The following is a 22,213-nucleotide window of genomic DNA, read 5'->3' on the forward strand; positions in this document are numbered from 1 at the left end:
CATTGAATGTGAACTTTTACGGTTCCGATGAGCATACTCTGTGGCTGATGGTGGACAGATAGCTACATGTGTCCCATTGATGGCACCTATTACATATGGGAATCGGGCAATCTGGTAGAAATCGAACTTTGTCTGTAGTAATTCCTGTGGGGAGTTGGGGAATCTTATGTGCTGTTGAATTTTGTTCAGCATGGCATTAAGAAATACATTGAAAAATCGTGAGAGAGCACTCTGTGAGACCCCTCCAGCTGCTGCCATAACCCCTTGATAGCTCCTTGAGGCTAATAGGTGCAGGGAGCAGAATACCTGCACATGGGTGGGTATACTATTGGTCCTGTGTGTGGTATGCTGCATTATGGGTTGTAGATCAGCTATCAGGTCAAGAATCATGGCTGAGATTAACCTGCACTTCTCACATCATTCCTCCTCTGTCTGGTCAAAAAGGGTTATGCGCTCTCTGAAAATGCGCTCCTGTCTCCTCCTCCCACTCCTCAGACCTGCCAGGATCCTCATCCTCCTCGCCATCACGTAGAGTGCAGCCATTGTGGAAAAGGGGCTGAGTCATTCTGGGCCTCTTTATATAGGTTACACCTAGTTACCACCTGATTTCACTTTGTGGTAAATTGCATGTGCAAAAGGCCATTCTGCGAATAATCGCTACTTGTGAATTTTTGATGCATAGCATTGTGAGACGGAATTTGCGTGTCGCAATCTGCGTATCATAAATAGCTGCATGATTTTGCAGATCACAATCTGCAATTCTCAAATCTAGGTCGCAATTTGCATTACTCAGATTGTGATTCGCTAAATCATGTTGCTATTTGCAATATGCAGACTCTGACATGCAAATTCACGTCACAGTTGCAAGGAATCACAATTTTAGAGATTCCTTATATTTGCACCGCAAATGCCTTTCATACATCGTGAAAGGCATTTTTGCATTCGCAAACAGCCGAATTTTGAGATTTGCATCGTTTGTGAATGCAAAAATGTTTGATAAATCTGGCCCTTAGATCCTCAATATTTTTGACACACTCTCTCACACAATATTTTTGTTTGCGATATTCTGTCAGTGACCCACCTGTTTTATGCTCTGGTTGGCTGATTTCCACTGTTCATTGCCCTAATATTGTCACAAGCATTGTCTGCAGTAAGTACAAATGCAAGCAGTCTTTGCTACTTTGCAAAATACTTATACACTGTGGACGTCATTACAACATTGGCAGTAAAAGCCGCTTACCGCCGTGCAGAAGACCGCCAACACACCGCCGCGGCCGCGGAATTTCGCCACTGTCATTATGAGCCAAAGCCCGGAACCCACCAAAATCCAGATACGCACACAAGTCCGCCACACCAAAAATCAGTGATAAACTGGCGATAACAAAACCTCCACCGTCACACCAACAGGAATACGCCCACACTATCACGACCCACGAATCCATGCGGCGGTCTTTCAACCGTGGTATTCCATTCACGGTACACACCGCCGTGCTCAAAACACAGCCACATTGGACAATTCGAAATACACACACCTGATACCCATACACACACCACTCCAACACATCCAATACAATATAAAACACACAGCCACATCACCCACAAACCCCTACGACAACAATTGAGAAAGAAGCACAGAGAGAGACACCACCATCTACAAACGAGCATCCACAGGCAGTCAACACCATCACTCACATAACATCCACGCACCTCACACAACACACCTCTAAATCTCACCCCACACATCACAACACACACCACCACACACATCACCTACACCACCCCATGGCCCCGCAAAGAAACCCCAGGTTCTCTGAGGAGGAGCTCAGGGTCATGGTGGAGTAAATCATCCGGGTAGAGCCACAGCTCTTCGGATCACAGGTGCAGCACACCTCCATAGCTAGTAAGATGGAGCTATGGCGAAGAATCGTGGACAGGGTCAATGCAGTGGGACAGCACCCAAGAACTAGGGATGACATCATGAAGAGGTGGAACGACCTACGGGGGAAGGTGCGTTCCGTGGTCTCAAGACACCACATCGCGGTACAGAGGACTGGCCGCGGACCCCCACCCCTCCCCCACAACTAACAACATGGCAGGAGCAGGTCTTGGCTATACTGCATCCCGAGGGCCTCGCAGGAGTAGCTGGAGAAATGGACTCTGGTAAGACAAATCTTTACTACCTTATCCCCCACCCTACCTGCATGCCATCACAGACCCCCACCCTCACCCTCACCCCCATCACTCCAACTCCTCACACATGTCCCACTATCACAAACCATGCATCCCAAACCCAAGCCCTGCATGCAACACCAAAGCATGGACACCCATCACCAAAGCATGGCCACTGCACATACCCATACACCCCCTTAAACCATTATCACACAAGGTCCTACACAGGAATGCAAGCACTGGGGTACACGGTCATCCACCCATTGCACACCATGGCACACACAGATGCAATAATCATGCTTTTACACCCCTGCAGGACCCCTACCCAACGTCACCGGACAGGAGGGTCCAGATATGTCCACTCCACCCACAGAAGAGGCCCACAGTGATGACAGCAGCTCTGTCCAACCTGATCTAGATGACCAGCCCGGCTCATCTGGGACCTCAGGACAGTCAGTTCCCCTCCCACTGGCACAAGCCACAGGGGGCCCATACCTCTGTCCCGCGGACACGTCAAGCAGCAGTATGTCCACCACTACAGGGAACCCAGGCTAACCCACCACCCCAACAACACCAGGGACCTGGGGGCAGTGGCAGTGGGCACAAGGTTCAGGGGACAGAGGCCCAGGAACACAGGGGAACTGGGAGGGCTGCTGTACGACAGGGGGAGGACAGGCCCAGGGAACCCACTCTCCACGTGGCCCTCTCCAACATCATGGGAGCCTACCACCATTCCCAGGAGACGATGGCAACGGTACTGGCCAAAGTTCAGGAGACCCAGCGGCTGCAGGAGGAACAGTATTTGGGGTTCAGGGAGGAACTCAAATCCATCACTTCCACTATGGGCACCATTGTAGGGGTGCTGAAGGAACTCGCCAACACCAGGAGGGACACTGTGGCACAACAAGGGGCCCCTGACACTAGCCTGGACGATGAACTGCCCACCACCTCCACCGGCGCTAGTGGACAGGAGGCACCGTCACAGGACCACCACACCAGCACCCCACCCCCTGCAGAGGGAGAACCACCCCGCAAACGGTCCCTGAGATCCAGGACAAAGACAGAGAACGATGCCAAGACCCCTGCCAAGAAATGAGACCACCCTAATTGTCATCCTTTTGTCCCACCATGTCACCCTGACCATTCTTAAACTGCCCCAGCTCCACTTCCTATGCCCCTTTGGACAATGCACCTGTGAGACTAATAGACTGGACTCTGTCATAGACATTCCTCCACCATCACCCCTCACCATTGTACAACCCCCTCCAATATTGAGCACTTAAATAAACACCCTTAAAGCACAAAACAATCAGGAGTCTGTCTGTGATTTCAAAATTGTGTATTAACAATTACAGTGGCAAAATGCTCATTCAAATGTAATGTCAACATACCTATGTCACACAGATATAGTCCATGAGAAAACAAAGCAGATGTCACACAGTGGGACCCACATCTGTGAAATCGTAACGGAAAGTGACAACTCAGTGACCATACACTGGGTGAAAATGACAGACAGTAGAGAGGTAGTACATTTGAATCAGATGTAGCAGGCAGTGTTGTCTTCTTACCTGTGTCTCATTGGAAGTATTGCAGGATCACCGTGTTCCTGTTGTCGATGTCCTCTTCTGCTTCCTCGTCTTCACTGTCCATAGGCTCCACAGCTGCCACAACACCTCCATGCAGACCATCCTCCTGCAGAAAAGGCACCTGTCGTCGCAAAGCCAAGTTGTGAAGCATACAGCAGGCCACGATGATCTGGCATACCTTCTTTGGTGAGTAGAATAGGGAACCACCAGTCATATGGAGGCACCGGAACCTGGCCTTCAGGAGGCCGAAGGTCCGCTCTATAATCCTCCTAGTCACCACATGGGCCTCATTGTAGCGTTCCTCTGCCCTTGTCATGGGAGTCCTCACTGGGGTCAGTAGCCATGACAAGTTGGGGTAACCAGAGTCACCTGCAAATGGCGAGGGACAACTGTTAGACACACATAAACTCATAGGGACATCCACAGACCCAGACAACTATTCCCACTGTATTGGGTCCATGTGCTCACCTAATAGCCACACCCGTTGCCTCTGGAAATGCCCCATCACATAAGGGATGCTGCTATTCCACAGGATGTATGCGTCATGCACTGAGCCAGGAAATTTGGCATTAACATGGGAGATGTACTGGTCTGCCAAACACACCATCTGCACATTCATGGAATGGTAACTCTTCCTGTTTCTGTACACCTGTTTACTCCTGGGGGGTACCAAGGCCACATGTGTCCCATCAATGGCACCTATGATGTTGGGGATATGTCCCAGGGCATAGAAATCACCTTTCACTGTAGGCAAATCCTCCACCTGAGGGAAAACGATGTAGCTTCGCATGTGTTTCAGCAGGGCAGACAACACTCTGGACAACACGTTGGAAAACATAGGCTGGGACATCTCTGATGCTATGGCTACTGTAGTTTGAAAAGACCCACTTGCTAGGAAATGGAGTACTGACAGCACCTGCACTTGAGGGGGGATTCCTGTGGGATGGCGGATAGCTGACATCAGTTCTGGCTCCAACTGGGCACACAGTTCCAGGATTGTGGCTTGATCAAGCCTGTAGGTGATGATCACATGTCGCTCCTCCATTGTCGATAGGTCCACCAGCGGTCTGTATACCAGAGGATGCCACCATCTACTCACATGCCCCAGCGGACGGTGCCTATGGAGGAGAACAGCGAGCAGAGAGTCAACCAACTCTGAGGTGCATAGACACAGCTTACTCGGAAAATATTAGCAATTAGAAATTTGCCTGCATGAGTGTTTAGGCAAGGCCTACATATGTGTGACGCAGTCAAAAATAATGCCATGTGGGCCCATGAAATGGCGGCTGCCTGACCTGTAAAGTGGGACAAGGGGATATGAGGTAACTGCCCTGGCATTGTACACCGTCGTGGTAGGCGGTCGAAGACCGTGGCGCAATCCTGCATTGGTTAACAATGGACCCTATGGGTCCCAGGAGCCAATGACGATGTACGCCGGCGGTGACGATACGCACCGCCGCGGACGTGACCGCCATTTTCTCTCTGTTTAATCACTTGATACCTGATCTTCGACAGGAGAGGACCCACACTGCAAGTGCTGCTGTGACCTCAGTCGGGAAGAGACAATGGCTTGTGTGTCTGGGGAAAGGGCCCCTGCCTTCAGCACGGAGGAGATGGAGAAACTCGTGGATGGGGTCCTCCCCCAGTACACGCTACTCTACGGTCCTCCAGACAAACAGGTAAGTACACTGTGAGCATGCTGTATGGGCAATGCCTGTGTGGAGTGGGGTGGATGAAAGATAGGGGGGGTGAGAATGAGGCGTGCCTGAAAAGAAGGTGAGTGCATGTGCGTCATGGCAAGGGTAGGGATGCGGGCCAATGACTGTGACGGTGCGGACAGTAATATCTTCTCCTTTTCCCCTGTACTATTCCTGTAGGTCAGCGCCCACCAGAAGAAGGACATTTGGCATGCCATCGCCAAGGAAGTCCAGACCCTGGGGGTCTACCACAGACGGAGCACCCACTGCCGGAAAAGATGGGAGGACATTCGCCGCTGGAGCAAGAAGATAGCAGAGGCCCAGCTGGGGATGGCTTCCCAATGTGGGAGGGGTGCCCGTCGCACCATGACCCCCCTGATGTTCCAGATTCTGGCGGTGGCGTACCCGGAGTTGGATAAGCGCTTGAGGGCATCACAGCAGCAACAAGGGGGTGAGTAAACTCTCATTCTGCTGATTCAGCGTGCATTGGAGGTGTCTGGGTGAGGGAGGTGGGCTCTGGGTTCCCCTAGGCCAGGGCGAGTTTAGTAGGCAAGGACCCTACTTAAGGCAGGCCCTGTGGCACCTCACCCCACCTGTGTACAGTGCCAACTACACCTAGTCAGGCTCCTGTGACATCCATGTGTGCAGAAATCACTCATAGCCTTGTAACCCATGTCCCTGGGATTGAATAGTGGACTCCACGTGCGCGGCCTAGTGCAGGGGCCTTCTGTGTCTGTCGTGTCTGCCAACGGTAGCGGTATTGCATACACTCAACATGTCTTTCTTCTGTCTTCTCCCCCCTTTTTGTGGTCTCCCTGTTCTTGTGTGCATTAGCATCATCAGACGGAGGAGCAGTGGCACCGGAGCAGGAAGGAGCTGCATCCCACATGGCCCTGGAGGGCGAAACAACGGAGTCTGAATTCACCAGTGGGACGGAGGGCAAGGGGAGCTCCACGGTGGGGACAGGAGCTGACACCAGCGATACAGACTCCTCCTCTGATGGGAGCTCTTTTGTGGTGGCGGGCCCATCTGTGCCCCACACATCTACAGGTACAGCTGATGGCAGCCATTGTCCCTGTCTCTAGCCTCCCCCCTCCAACTTCCTCCACTAGACCCACACCCACACCCCTGTACCTCAGCCTATCCCAAGCCCACCATCAGACCAGCATGCACACACCTCAACACACAAGGGAAGCTCAGGCAAACATAAGCACCACACATCCCACAGGCACTCATGCAAGCATCAGACCCATGCAGACACACCAACATCCACTGCCTCCACTGTGTCCCCCTCCTCCTCGTCTCCCTCCTCCATCCGTGTCTCGTCTCCACTCAAACCTGCATGCACTACATCCTCAGCCACTACGTCCATCGCCAGCACACGCACACCCACCACCACCACCACACCCCGCTCACGTGCAGTCATCACCCCCACTACCAGTCACACATCCTGTGTCCTCTCCCAGTGTGTCTGTGAGGCCACCTCCCAAGGTACACACCCACCCAACAGCCATCCCCCTCACGACAGCCTCCAGCCCATGCACCTTCACCCAAAGTCAGCAAACGTACACCTCCTACAACCACTATCTCTTCCTCCACTCCCAAACCCCCTCCAGCTACCCGTCCCAGTGTTCTGAAGAAACTTTTCCTGGCCAACCTTGACCTCTTTCCCTCACCTCCCCCACCCCTTCAGTCTCCTAGGGCCGACTCTCCAGGTCCCAACCTAGCACCTCAGCCACAACATCGGCAGGACCAGTGGTGGCAGTAGTCACCGGAATCTGGACTGGACCGGGCAGCAGGGCACCCAGTGTGGCACGGAGCCACAGCACGGACAGTCCCCCACCTGTCAAGCATCAAAAGTTGGCCAGTGCCCGGCGGGCGAGGGGAAAGAAATCAGCCACCAAAGCTGCTCCCAGGGGTACAGTTGGGAGTGTGGAGACAGCTGCGACACCATCCAAGCAGGGGAAGGGGCACATTAAAACCGGCAAGTCTGGGAAGATCAGCACGGTGAACATGACCACCAGCAGCCCCGCTGCCCAGGACAAGACAGCCAGCAGCCCCGCTGCCCAAGACAGGACCGATAGCAGCAGCCCCGCTGCCCAAGAGAGGACCCCCAGCAGCAGCCCCGCTGCCCAAGACAGGACCGCCAGCCGCCCCCCTGCCCAAGACAGGACCGCCAGCCGCCCCGCTGCCCAAGACAGGACTGCCAGCATCAGCGCTGCTGCCCAAGAGAGGACCGTCAGCAGCAGCCTGCTGCCCAAGAGAGGACCGCCAGCAGCAGTCCCGCTGCCCACAACAGGACTGCCAGCAGCAGCCCCTCTGCCCAAGACAGGACCACCAACAGCAGTACCACTGCCCAAGAGAGGACTGCCAGCAGCCATTCCGCTGCTCAGGACAAGACCGCCAGCACCACCGCAGGACAGTGAGCGCCAATGATTACTACACTACTGAGGCTGCCACGGACAGGATGAAGCACTCTGGGCACCAAGCCCCCTCCAGAACCAGTGGAGATTCACATCCACTACCTCAGTCCATGGCAGGATGAAGAACTCTGGGCACCAAGCCCCCTCCAGAACCAGAGGAGAAAAGCATCCACTACCTCAGTCCTTGGCAGGATGAAGCACTCTGGGCACCAGGCTCCCTCCAGAACCAGTGGAGATTCACATCCACTACCTCAGTCCTTGGCAGGATGAAGCACTCTGGACACCAAGCCCCCTCCAGAACCAGTGGAGAAAAGCATCCACTACCTCAGTCCTTGGCAGGATGAAGCACTCTGGGCACCAAGCCCCCTCCAGAACCAGTGGAGACTGTTATCTACTTGAGAGACTGAGGCTTTGCACTCCCCAGGATTGAACAGTGGGCAACCCACCCACTGTAGAAACTTGAGAGACTGTGGCTTTGCACTACTCAGGATTGAACAGTGGGCAAACCACCCACTGTAGAGACTTGAGAGACTGTGGCTTTGCACTCCCCAGGATTGAACAGTGGGCAACCCACCCACTGTAGAGACTTGAGCGACTGTGGCTTTGCACTCCCCAGGATACATCAATGGGCATGGAGCCCCCTTGTGGATCTGGCGTTGTGCACTCATCCGGCTGAGGTGCCCCCCCCCTTCCCCCTGAGGTGCCTGTTTTATTTCTATCTGATGCCCCTGCAGTATTCTCTCGGTCTTTTTCGGGTATTGAGTGTGGGCCTCGCCCATGCCTTTTAGGCCCAGTGGTCCACGTCTATGATGGTGGAATCCCTTGGACTTGTGTTCTTGGTGTATATAATTGTTCATAGTGTAAATGTATATATATGTGAATATTTTTGATTACTGTATTTTAATATATTACAATCATTCGACTCATTTCCTTTTGTCCTTGCATTCTTCCAGGGGGGTGGGGGTGTAACTGTGATGTATCAATATGTATTGGTGTGTGGGTTGTCGTGGGTGAGGGTGGGGGTGTTGCGTATTGCGTGTGTGTGTCACTGTTTTTTCCCTTCCCCCCACCCCCCTCCCCTGTGTCGTGGTCTTCGCCGCCGGCGTTCGTGCTCCTGGTAGAGGAGCAGGAAGATAAAGGCTGGGAGTATCTGAAGTTCCGGCTCCATGGCGTCCTGGTTCCTCGTGGGGTGTGTAGAGGTGAGTGTTTTCCCTTCAAAGTCCTGTTTCCGCCGTGTTTTTGCTCGCGTGAATCCGCCCCGGAAAAGGTGGCGGATTGGACTGTTGTAATACAGTGGGCGGAACCTTGTCTTCCACCTTTTCTGTTGGCGGTTGCCACCATGGTGTTTGTTTGTACCGCCGTGGCAGTCGGAGTGTTAAAGTGGCTGTCTATGTTGGCGGTTTCCGCCACTGTCATAATTCCATTTTTTTACCGCCGGCCTGTTGGTGGTTTTACCGCCGCTTTAACACCGACCGCCAGGGTTGTAATGACCACCTGTGTCTTTACAAGTCAAAAACTGCCGCAATTTACAATTGTGAGACACTTTTTTTTAGCAATTTGATTCACTTATGTGGGCCCCTTTAGTTATGGTCCCTATGCCTATTTTCTGTCCCAGTCCAACCGAGACTAATGTGTGTGGCTTCTGGTGGTAATTTGCTTCTTGAGTGTTCAACAGCCAAGTTGAGTGAAAATCTTATGAGGTTTTCTCGTCAGCTATGAGACTAATTTCTTAAATATTTCATTTTAGTACCAATTCCAGAGATCATGCGAGCATGGTCTTCTATATCACCCCTGGAAAACGAACTCAGCCCGCAGACCAGTAAACATACATCTTCCTCTGGATTCAGAATGCCCCGCCCTTCTAATGCTTTTACACAAAATCAAAAGTATTGTTGTGTTTTTTATATATTAATTGGCGACAAAGACTATAAAATACTCGATTTCAATGTTTGGACTATCACACTTATTAAAGTCTTAGACATGATTCTGAAATGCCCCCGTGCCCTACTGCCCTCCATTTAGAAAGATGATGGGCTCATGAACTTTATAGAGGTGGTAGACAATAAGTGGGCTTTTTAGAAAGTCATCATTTAATATTTTCTACATGCAAGCAAAGTTGCATTTTTACCAAGTCATTTTCAATATATCTCTAGAGAGTACCCACAATGAGATACGTTTAATATTGTTGTGAAAAATGTACAAATTATGCGAAGCAAACATTTGTGAATGGAAATATGTGAACAATTTGGAATGGTTATGGGTGTTATCAACTGTATAACTTCTCAGATAAACTGGGATGTGTAAGACTAGTTCTATGTGCGAAAAAAGAGCACTCCCTGGCAGTCTAATACGAAAGAAACAGGAAATGGTGTATTATTTACACGAGATATGCTCCCTACGAAATCGAACAACCCTTCTGTCTGTTTCCCGTTGGTTCCTAGCGAAAACTATTAATTTAAAAATAAAATAAAAAAGAATCGTCAGATTTAGAAAATATCGAAATGCTACCTTGAAACAGTGTAGCACAGATCAGCTAAAGATCTATTTGTGCAACAAAAAGAGCAATTTTCCAGTGCAAAAATATTTGGCAGTGGAAAGTAAATACCAAATCAAGACATAGCATCATTGCGTCACTTCACAAAAGATGTTTAACCTCGGAACAGATTTAATTTAATTTCACTTCCATGCAAATACGTGAAAGAGAAGGGATTTAGTGCAAGAGTTGCACCATACAAAATGGAGCATTGATAATCCTCCACTTCTACAGAGCAGGTGGTTCCTTCCAAAGAGACCATGCACTCTGCTACATCCCAAGAGGTATTTGTGGCCAATTCACAGAAGTGATGCGATCCTTACTTGAATCATGTTAAGTCACTTGTTGATATGAATTGAGTTTTTAATCAATAGCATATTGCAGCATGGCTCTGAGCTTCAGAGGGACCAAGAAACAAGCATATTTGACATCGAGTAACAGGGCCAGCTTTAGTCCTGGTGGTACCAGCTGCGACAATCTTTGTTGGCACCACCCTTGACCTTCTTCTCCATGGATACTCTCACTGCCACTGCCCAATGGTGCCCCCCATCTCTTTATAGCCTCTCACTGACAATTATTCTGATTATTTGATAGCACTACTCATCCCAATGTAGAATTTCAGAGCGCTTTACATCAGACATATACTAGATAATGAATCATACAAGTGTGCCAATCAATGCACAGGAAATATTATGTAAGATAATGGGGGTTACAAGGTGTAGGAATAGTAGCAGCAATTCTAATAGGAGTGTACAGTAAGAGTGCTTGGGCTCGAGAAACACAAAGTAAGGACTCAAAATGGAATACAGGGGTAGGGGTTGTCTGCATTTATAAGATATTAAGATGTACTACTACCTAAAATAACCTGTGTTTAGTAACAAAAGATTTAAAAAAAAAAAATTGAAAGGTACCTTCCCACTGTGCTACCTTAGAAGGATTGTAACTTAAATTTATCTTGCCATTTTAATATCACCTTAACATTGTTGGCCACACAAAGAACTATGCACCAGGTGCCTTTAACGCTGTAATATTTTTTAAATTGTAACGGCATCCTGAGCTTTGCGCCTTTGTTTACACTGTCCTGAAGCAGGCACTGTATAGGTGCTCATCTCAGCCACTGCCTTTCGCCTTGCCCTGCTGGTAGATTTGAATTCCAATAAATAACTAAGGTACTAATTTTGAGTTAGGCTGGTAGTCCATTATCTCACCAGTAAGGCATAGGCCCCACCTTCCTCACCTCGCACAGGACCTCCCACTAAATGTATAGATCCCTGGTAGCATGCAGGTATGATTTTGCAATGGCTGGATGAAAAAGTTGTGCTTTCTTTAGACGTCAAGAAGGTAATTGGCAGGTGTGATTGGGATGTCTATTTAGAAAACTCTCGAGACACCAGCATCATCCCAGATTTTATCACAAAAGTCAAATGGTTATATCAGGAACTTTCAGCCAGAGGGAAGTGTATTGGTTCCTTGTCAGACACATTTTCTATTGATACTTGTACAAGCCTAGCCTGCCCCCGTCACCCAGTTTATGGCCTAAAGACAGTAACAGTATAGATAAGACTACTACTAAATTCTGATCATACCTTACTAAACCTTTTAAGAAAATGCAGTCCCATACCCTCTCTAACAAGTCTGTCATCTGAATTGTCTTCCTTCCCAGGGTAACAAATTAATTGGGCAAAAACCACAGTGTTACTTCTGTTCACACACACGAACATCAATTAATATCACAACTACCAGAACAAAACGTAACGCATAGGTATTCTGCTTAACAAAGGGCTGCATAAAATGGTACAGGATAATCTGACTCCCCTTATTGCTAAGGCTTCTGCAAACTTTGCCACGTGGAAATCACCATGACTGCCCATTTTTGGAAGGGCACAGTGTGTTAAAACGACAAGGGGCACTCAAATTCAACTATGTGTTTGGAATGCTTCCACCCAAACTTCCTCATTACCTACGCATCAATTGATGACCTCATAAAACATTTCATATGGGATTACTCCAAACCCCAATTACGCATTTTCACATATGTGATCATGCTATGAAGCCAATCATTTGTCACAAATTGCATATCTTTTCTGGCACCTCAACTGAAGCCCTGGAAACGGTAATGATTGAAAGGAATTTGCTGCAAGTTCCCTTTTCTGGTTAGAAAGTTCTTCATAGCAGAAGTAGGCTTTTTCAATGACCTTCAACTTCCTAGACCACCACGTTATTCTTCAAAGTCTCCAACTTAATAGGCTAGATAGCTTAGACTTGAAATGGCTAGATTCCTTCCTTTTAGACAGGTTGCAGTAGGTTGCAGTTGACTTCATTCGATGGGAGTTCAGTTATTTGCTTATGCTGATGATACACATGGATATTTTCATTTTTTTTTTTTTAAACTACAATTTTTAAAACGAAATCCTAGTAAAACTGTGCTACTAATTACAAAAATTAACACAAATAGATGACCGTTTCCTGACTAGAATCAATGGGTTCTGCTCCCCACTCTGTCAGAGTGGTATGCAATTCCGGGATCCTTGATGATTTATATCTTTCCTTGGAAATCCAGGTCACTAAAACTACAAGATATTGTTTTTGCAGCAAAAATCTAGAAAGCATATTTTTCTGTATACTGTTTCAGAGCATCACACCATAGTTATCATGTCAAATAATAAAAGGCGTTTAAACTATAGAAATTTCATTTACATTGCCTTACCTCATAAAGTGCTTCATTGGCTCCAAGTGGTAGAGCGTGCCGGTGCCCGGCTTTTGATTGGAGTAAGGCTTCGAAAGACATAGGTGGTCATTACAACCCTGGCGGTCGGTGTTAAAGCGGAGGTAAGACCGCCAACAGGCCTGCGGTAAAAAAATTGGAATTATGACCGTGGCGGAAACCGCCAACAAAGACAGCCACTTTAACACTCCGACCACCACGGCGGTACAAACAAACAGCATGGCGGTCACCGCCAACAGACAGTCGGAGAACAATGTACCGCCCACAGTATCACAACCTACCAATCCGCCACCTTTTCCGGGGTGGATTCACCGCTAACAAAAACACGGCGGAAACAGGAGTTTGTAGGGAAAACGCTCACCTCTACACACCCCATGAGGAATCAGGACACCATGGAACCCGAGCTCCAGATCCTGCCAGCCCTTATCTTCTTGCTCCTCTACCTGGAGCACGAACGCCGGCGGAGGAGACCACGGTGAGTACTGCCCCTCGACACAGGGGAGGGGGGAGGGAAAAAACAGGGGCACACACACGCAACACCCCCACCCTCACCCTCACCCACTACAACACACACACTAATACAGCATGATACATTACAGTTACACCCCCCAAACCCCACCGGAAGAATGCAAAGACAAAAGGAAATGAGTGTAACCATTGTAATATATTAAAATCCAGTACGCAAAAAATATATATACACCATAAACAAATATATACACCAAGAATAGTAGTCCAGGTAGTGCTCCATTGAAGTCCGTGGAACACTGGGCCCACACAGCATGGGCGAGGCCCACACTCAATCCCCGAACATGACGGAGAGAACACTGCAGGGGCATCAGATAGCAATAAAACAGGCACCTCAGGGGGAAGCGAAAGGGGGGGGGCACCTCAGCGGTTTGAGTGCACAACGCCAAATCCACAAGGGGGCCACATGCCCACAGTTCAGTCCTGGGGAGTGCAAAGCCACAGTCTCTCAAGTCTCTACAGTAGGTGGGTTGCCCACCGTTCCATCCTGGGGAGTGCAAAGACGCAGTCTCTCAAGTGTCTACAGTGGGTGGGTTGCCCACCGTTCCATCCTGGGGAATGCAAAGCCACAGTCTCACAAGTCTCTACAGTGGGTGGGTTGCCCACTGTTCAATCCTGGGGAGTGCAAAGCCACAGTCTCTAAAGTCTCTACAGTGGGTGGGTTGCCCACTGTTCCATCCTGGGGAGTGCAAAGCCACAGTCTCACAAGTCTCTACAGTGGGTGGGTTGCCCACTGTTCAATCCTGAGAGTGCAAAGCCACAGTCTCTCAAGTCTCTACAGTGGGTGGGTTGCCCACTGTTCAATCCAGGGGAGTGCAAAGCCACAGTCTCACAAGTCTCTACAGTGGGTGGGTTGCCCACTGATCCATCCTGGGGAGTGCAAAGCCACAGTCTCTCAAGTGGATAACAGTCTCCACTGGTTCTGGAGGGGGCCTGGTTCCCAGAGTGCTTCATCCTGCCAAGGACTGAGGTAGTGGATGTATCTCTCCACTGGTTCTGGAGGGGACCTTGTGCCCAGAGTGCTTCATCCTGCTCGTAACAGACTCAGTAGCGCCAGTACCCTTGGAGCTCATGCGCCAGCGGTGCTTGTGGCGGCAGTGTCCTGTTCAGCGGTGCTTGTGGCGGTGGTGTCCTTGGCAGCGGTGCTTGTGGCAGCAGTGTCCTGTTCAGCGGTGCTTGTGGCGGCGGGGTCTTTGGCAGTGGTGCTTGTGGCGGCAGTGTCCTGTTCAGTGGTGCTTGTGGTGGTGGGGTCCTTGGCAGTGACTCAGCTGCTGGCGGTCCTGTCTGGCCCAGCGGGCTGGTGCTAGCGGTCCTTTATAGCCCAGCGGGGCTGGTGCTGGTGGTCCTTTATGGCCCAGGGGGGCTGGTGCTGGCGGTCCTGTCCTGGGCAGCTGGGCTGGTGCTGATGGTCCTGTCCTGGGCAGCTGGGCTGGTGCTGGTGGTCCTGTCCTGGGCAGCTGGGCTGGTGCTGGCGGTCCTGTCCTGGGCAGCTGGGCTGGTGCTGGCGGTCCTGTCCTGGGCAGCTGGGCTGGTGCTGCGGTCCTGTCCTGGGCAGCTGGGCTGGTGCTGGCAGGCCTGTCCTGGGCAGCTGGGCTGGTATGGCGGTCCTGTCCTGGGCAGCTGGGCTGGTGCTGGTGGTCCTGTCCTGGGCAGCGCAGCTGGTGCTGGCGGTCCTGTCCTGGGCAGCTGGGCTGGTGCTGGCGGCGGACTCTTGGGCAGCAGGGATGATGGCGGTGGCCTCCTGGGCAGCGGGGATGATGGCGGTGGCCTCCTGGGCAGCGGTGATGATGGCGGTGGCCTCCTTTGCAGCAGGGCTGGTGCTGGCGGTGGCCTCCTGGGCAGCGGGGATGATGGCGGTGGCCTCCTGGGCAGTGGGGACGATGGCGGTCTTCTCCACCGTGTTGCTCTTCCCAGACTTGCTGAGTTTCTAGTGCCTCTTCCCCACCTTGGAAGGTGTCGCAGCTGACTCCACACTCCCACCTGTACCCCTGGGAGCGGCTTTGGTGGCTGGAGTCTTCCCCCTCTCCTGCCGGGCACTGGCCAACTTTTGATGCTTGACAGGTGGGGGACTGTCCGTGCTGTGGGTCCGTGCCTCACTGGGTGCCCTGCTTCCCGGTGCAGTCCAGATTCCGGTGACTACAGGCACCACTGGTCCCGGAGATGTTGTGGCTGAGGTGCTTCCCTTGTGTGCTGACGTGTGTGCATGCTGGTCTGAAGGTGTGTTTGGGATAGGCTGATGTACAGGGGATTGGGTCTGGGTGGAGGAAGTTGGAGGGGGGAGGCTAGAGACAGGGACAATAGCTGCCATCATTGCTGAGGACAGAGTCTGAAAAGCTCGCTGAAGGGCCGCCTGATCAGAATGAATGCCCTCCAGGAATGCATTTGTTTTTTGCAACTTCCTTTCTACACCCTGGATGGCATTCAAAATGGTAGACTGCCCAACAGTGAGGGACCTGAGGAGGTCAATGGCCTCCTCACTGAGGGCAGCAGGGGTGACTGTGGCAGGGGCTGGGGTGCCTGGGGGGAAGGAGATGCCCACCCTCCTGGGTGAACGGGCACGGGGCAAAGGCTAAGGGGCTGCTGGAAGGGTGGTGCTAGTAGGGGGGGTGGAGGCTGTACCTGTAGATGCAGGGAGCACAGATGTGGCTGCCACCGCAAGGGAGCTCCCATCAGAGGATGCGTCCGTATCACTGGTGTCAGCTCCTGTCCCCGCCGTGGAGCTCCCCTCGCCCTCTGTCCCACTGATGAATTCCGAGTCCATAGTCTCGCACTCCAGGGCCATGTGGGATGCAGCTCCCTCCTGCTCCGGTGCCACTGCTCCTCCGCCTGATGATGCTAATGCACACAAGAACAGGGAGACCACAAAAGGGGGGGGGAACGGCAGAAGAAAGACATGTTGAGTGCATGCATTACCGCTACCGTTGGCGGACACAACAGACATAGAAGCCCCCTGCACTACGGCGCGCACTTGGGGTCCACTGTTCAATCCCTGGGACATGGCCTACAAGGCTATGGCCGACATCTGCACACATGGATGTCACAGGAGCCTGACTAGGTGTAGTTGGCACTGTTCATAGGTGGGGTGGGGTGCTACAGGGTCTGCCAGAACAAGGGGACCTAACTAGCACACTCGGCCTGGCCTAGGGAAACCCACAGCCCACCTCCCCCACCCAGACACCTCCACTGTGCGCAAAATCAGCAGAATGAGAGTGTACTCACCCCCTCGCGGCTGCTGTGATGCCCTCAAGCGCCCATCCAACTCCGGGTACGCCACCACCAGGATCCTGAACATCAGGGGGGTCATGGTGCGACGGGCACCCCTCCCACGTTGGGAGGCCATCCCCAGCTGGGCCACCTCCGTCTTCTTGCTCCAGCGGCGAATGTCCTCCCACCTTTTACGGCAGTGGGTGCTCTGTCTGTGGTAGACCCCCAGGGTCCGGACTTCCTTGGCGATGGCACGCCAAACATCCTTCTTCTGGTGGGCGCTGAACTACAGGAATAGTACAGGGGAAAAGGAGAAGATATAACCGTCTGCACCGTCACTGTCATTGGCCCCCTTCCCTAACCTTGCCATGTGGCACATGCACTCACCGTCGTTTCATGCACGCCTCAATCTCCCCCCACCATCTTTCATCCACCCAACTCCACACAGGATAGCCCATACAGCATGCTCCCAGTGTACTTACCTGTTTGTCTGGAGGACCGTAGAGTAGCGTGTGCTGGGGTAGGACCCCATACACGAGTTTCTTCAACTCCTCCGATGTGAAGGCAGGGGCCCTTTCCCCAGACACACGAGTCATTGTCTCTTCCAGACCGAGGTCACAGCAGCACTTGCAGTGTAGGTCCTCTCCTGTCGAAGATAAGGTATCGAGTGATTGAACAGATGGAAAATGGCGGGCACGTCCCCGGCAGTGCGTACCGTCACCGCCGGCGTACATCGTCATTGGCTCCTGGGACCCACAGTGTCCAATGTTAACCAATGCAGAATAAGTAGGGAAAGAAGGGAAGAGAGAGGAGAGGGGATTCTAAATGGCAAAATAGGTGCATTTTTCAGCAGCGTTTCCAACTCAACCTAACCGTGACTCTTACCTTTTTAGAGGTGGGTAAGGAGCACTGGGTTGTGTTTGTGTCATCAAAACTCCTGGTTGTATTTCATAAGAAGCTACGGAATTGGCTTGACTGAAAGATGTCTTGCCGAAACCAAGCAATGAAAAGGTTTGACTTTCGTGCAACCAATTTGTAAAAAAATGAGAAAATCTCTTCATAATTAAATAAATAAAATAATCCCTTAACATGTGGAAGTGTTTATCTTTAGTACATCAGATTATATTACTGCATTTAGTAAAAGTAATAGTTTTTAAAAATATTCATGCCCTCCCTGCCTTGACAACACTGCCATTAGTGAACCAAGAGGTAAGTCAGTGACTCAGTATTCCAAATGTATGAAACTCTTTTGAGTTACTTTAGTAATTCCTAGTGTGTCGCAAATAGACCTACCTTGTGCATATTAATGAGGTAGGTCACATTTTGTGACCCATTAGGGATTGCAGCCATAACAAGGATGGTGGCAAGCTGGGGTCAGCAGACCACCATGTCTGTGATTGATTTTAAGTATGGCAGTCTTTTTTTTAAAGACAGCCCATTTTCCTTAAGGAAAACAGAAAGCATTTAAAAAGAAAAAAGAAAAAGTTTCATTTTCATTTTTTAAGAGGACCACTGCTACTCTTCAAAATGTTTTTTATAAATATTCTCAAAGTGGCAGGGTCCCAAGGGGATTTCTTCTGACACCATCCCATTTGCAAATGGGTTAACACAAGCGTTGAGTTGGTGGTAATGTACAAATGTTTTGCAACCGTAATTTGGTTGCACAACATTCATATATCCCATTTTGATTGGGTATTTCGAAGGGATACTAGACGCGCTCCTTCCAAATACTGAATCAATGTGCATTTGCAATTCCAAATTGCGATTCAGTAACATGTTAACAAATCACAATTTGGGATTAATACATACTAAAATGCATTTTTTAGGTCTCAAACAGCCCGATTCTGTGAATTGGGCCATTTATGACTAGGCTAATGCTTGATTCATCCGAGACCCGATGTGCAACCATTACAGGTTGCGACTCGCAATTTGCGTTTTTTGCTAGTTGCAATCTGTAATGTACAACAATGTCTGAGACCCTGTTAGCGATTCCCAAATGGGTTGCAAAGGACCTGCCTCATTAATATTCATGAGGGAGGTTGCAATTTGCAACCCATTTGGAAATGGCCACACTCACAGGGATGTTGTCCTGCTGGGGTCACCAGACCACCATGTCTATGATTGCTTTTCCAATAAAGCTGATTTTGAAAAAATGCTCCCTGTTTTCCTTAAAGGAAAATGGGATGCATTTCAAAAATAAAAATTGTCCATGCCTGCTCTGACAAAATATTTTCGCTAGCATTCACAAGGGGGAAGGGGTCCAGTTTGCGAATGGGTTAACACCAATTTCAAATTGGTGTTCACTGCGATTGTTTTGCGACCATATTTATGGTCACAAAACAATCATACATGGGTGTGCGAGTCGCAATTAGGAAGGGATGCCATTGGAATGCTCCTTCCTAATTGTGAGTCGCAATCCCTATTTTGCAAGTCGATAACAGGATGCCAACTCGCAAATTAGGGATGGTACATTGTACACGGCCATTTTGCTGTCGCCTTTTGTGACCGCAAAATTGCTTTGTATATCAGTCCCTAAGCCCCTAGTTTCTTATTGTAGATGGAGCAAGCCACCACTGGAGTGGAGCAGTTGCGCTGACAAGAGGGCAGCAAATAGATGTTGAATAAGGGCGTTGTGCAAACAAGCTTTGCTTCAGGGCTCATGACACTCATGCCAGGAGTCTCTTCTCTTTGATTTCGGTGGTTTTGTCAAGCTCTGTCTATGTGGGGAGTAGGGAAGCACTACAGTATGTATTGCGTGTGATGGATAATTTGCAGATAACGTAAATGTACCCGCTGTTACACAGAGAATGAGTATTCCTTTTGCAAGATAGCAGATAGTCAGAGTTGCTCCTGTCTGCACAACTCTCCACTCCAGTGGCGGCTAGTGACACTTGAAAGTGGTGGGCGTAAATGTCTGGGTATGACATTTATATGGTGAATTAAACAAGCAAGTTTAAAGGGGAAATGTGGGGTCCAGGGTGGGTCCTCCTTGCAAGAAAAGAATGAAAAAAGATTAACAAATGGTGTATTTGAAAGGAAACAAATTAAGTAAGAAAGCAAGGTTTATAAAGCAGTAGGAACGTATAGTCTTGAAATATTAAACATATTAAAACCAGCCCCATATCTTAGTGCATTAATATGTTCACCCTTCACTTTAATGTGCAAATTCTACACTGCAATAACTTCAGGCTCTTTAAAGTGTGCGCTTACCCAGTGTCTTGAACTGCCTGTGGCATCAACTTTGGAAGAAAATGTTCTAACCAGCTCTCAGGAGTCACCCAAAGCCACTGGCTGCAATAAGTCATACAGAAATATGTGCAGACAGGTGCTTAAGTGCGATGAAAAAAGTTAGGGCTCTTTAAAAGGAAACATGTAAAATAACTTTCTGTGATTCCCATAGCCTGGCCTGTATTTTGGTTTCTCTCTGAGATGTTATTGCATCCAGAAATATAACACAACAACTGACATACACCTAAAACCTATCAGTACTGTTGGATTTGTCAATGATTGTTAGCTGTTTAAGATAAATGAGTAACAACAATGAAAGGAGAAACTGCCCCTACTCCACTCACTGAAGTGAAGATGAAAGGCTGTACAAAGGTATGCCGGACGTCATTACGTCATCCCTCCAACCTTCTAACTGGACGTTAAGGAGGTGCCTGGGCCTGGTTCTCTGATAGTCTCTACACTATAATGCAAGGCAACTTTCCATTGTGTGGGGTCTTTAACTAGAGCTGTCACCAAGGCTGCAATGACACTGCTCTACATAAACGTGAAGCATACATGGTCGTAGTAAGTGATATTGTTGGGTGGCCACGAGTGTCCACTCTGCCTTTTATTGATAACCTCCAGCCTCACCCTGGCCTTGGCTTGTGGAGGTGATACAACTTATCAAAGATGCCAGGTGGCACTCTACATCCCTTCCAACTTTTATTATAACAAAGCATTCTAGAACTTTTATTTTTAAATACAACAAAGTAACCTTTGACTCGGCACAGGGTTGGGCCATAATCCATAATTCTGGCTTTGGCCGCCTGACTATTGATTCTGAGGGGTGTCTGTGTCCATGTCCCCTAGATCTACCACCTTCCTGAGTCTCGCCACTCTTGTCACTATCGCAGCACGTGTTTGCTCTTCTTGTGTGGAACACTTCCGATTGTGAGGCTCCACAGATTCTACTTAAGCTGTTTCATTTGATACCTCTTGGCTGTCACCCTGGTCATTGTGGGGTCTCTTTCTGGTGCCTGATGTCAAGGCTTCATAGGCACGATTGAAAGTCTCACCCCTGGAATGGCTGCCCATGTCTGTCTTCTTTTCTTCAGGAATACCCAGCAATGTGAAGATCTTCTCCTATACGGGCTTCATGTTTGAGAACTCAGTGGAAGACACCTGCTCCACAATGGGATGCTAGGTATGGCTGTCTAACACCACGGCTGTGAGAAGGCCAACTGGAAAGCTACGGGAATCTATGCTGATGCAGAACCTTGGAGTAAGGCACTGTTCTTCATTGATTACTGGGGTAGACAGGGGTCCTCCACTGGTTATTGTGTAGGAATGGCAGCCTCTAACTTTATCATCCGCTCATGTGTCCATGCAGGGAAACCACACCTTGGTGGGCTATCTCAACAACCCGTGCCCACAGGCTTTGAGGTACTACCATCTGCCTTCCACAAAGAAATAGGTCTTCTTCACTAGTGCTTAGCTCATCTCAGATCCTCCACATTTGGATCAGTTTTGCTTGTTCATTGGCAGACACTGATTTTGCACAATCCAAGAAGTTGCACCACTGCCTTCTACAAAGTGCTTCCTTCGCCTCTGAGAGGCTCGCATCCTGCCCCATGGTATCCTCAATCGAAAATGCCCCTGGTCAGGCATCATGCACTGCCATCCTCACAAACTCCTCAACCCTTTCATCTTCTTCTGTCTCACTGATACCAGCCTGTGCTTATTGGTGTCTTGATAGGTAGTCTGCTGGGTTGTTTACACCTAGACGACACACAACGTCAAATATGTATGGCTGGAGCTGCATGGTTCACCATTTGATGCAAGGGGGCCCATTACTGCCTTGCCAGTGAGTAAGGGAACCAGGGGCTTGTGGTCAGTCATCACCCTGAATTGCTGCCAAAACAGGTATAGTTGAAAATAGCAGCAGGTCCAGCAGATTGACAGTGCCTCTGCCTCAATCTGTGCACACCTGGTCTCCATGTCTGTCAGGGCATCACTCACATAGGTGATGGGGACCCACGACCCCTTGTTCTTTTCTTAGAAGAGCATGGTGCCAAGCCCAATGGGGGCTCGCATCTACCACCAGTTCAGTGTTGTGCCTTGAATCAAAGTACACCATAGTGGCA

The sequence above is a fragment of the Pleurodeles waltl genome, chromosome 10 (assembly GCF_031143425.1).
Source record: "Pleurodeles waltl isolate 20211129_DDA chromosome 10, aPleWal1.hap1.20221129, whole genome shotgun sequence".
Lineage (NCBI taxonomy): Eukaryota > Metazoa > Chordata > Amphibia > Caudata > Salamandridae > Pleurodeles > Pleurodeles waltl.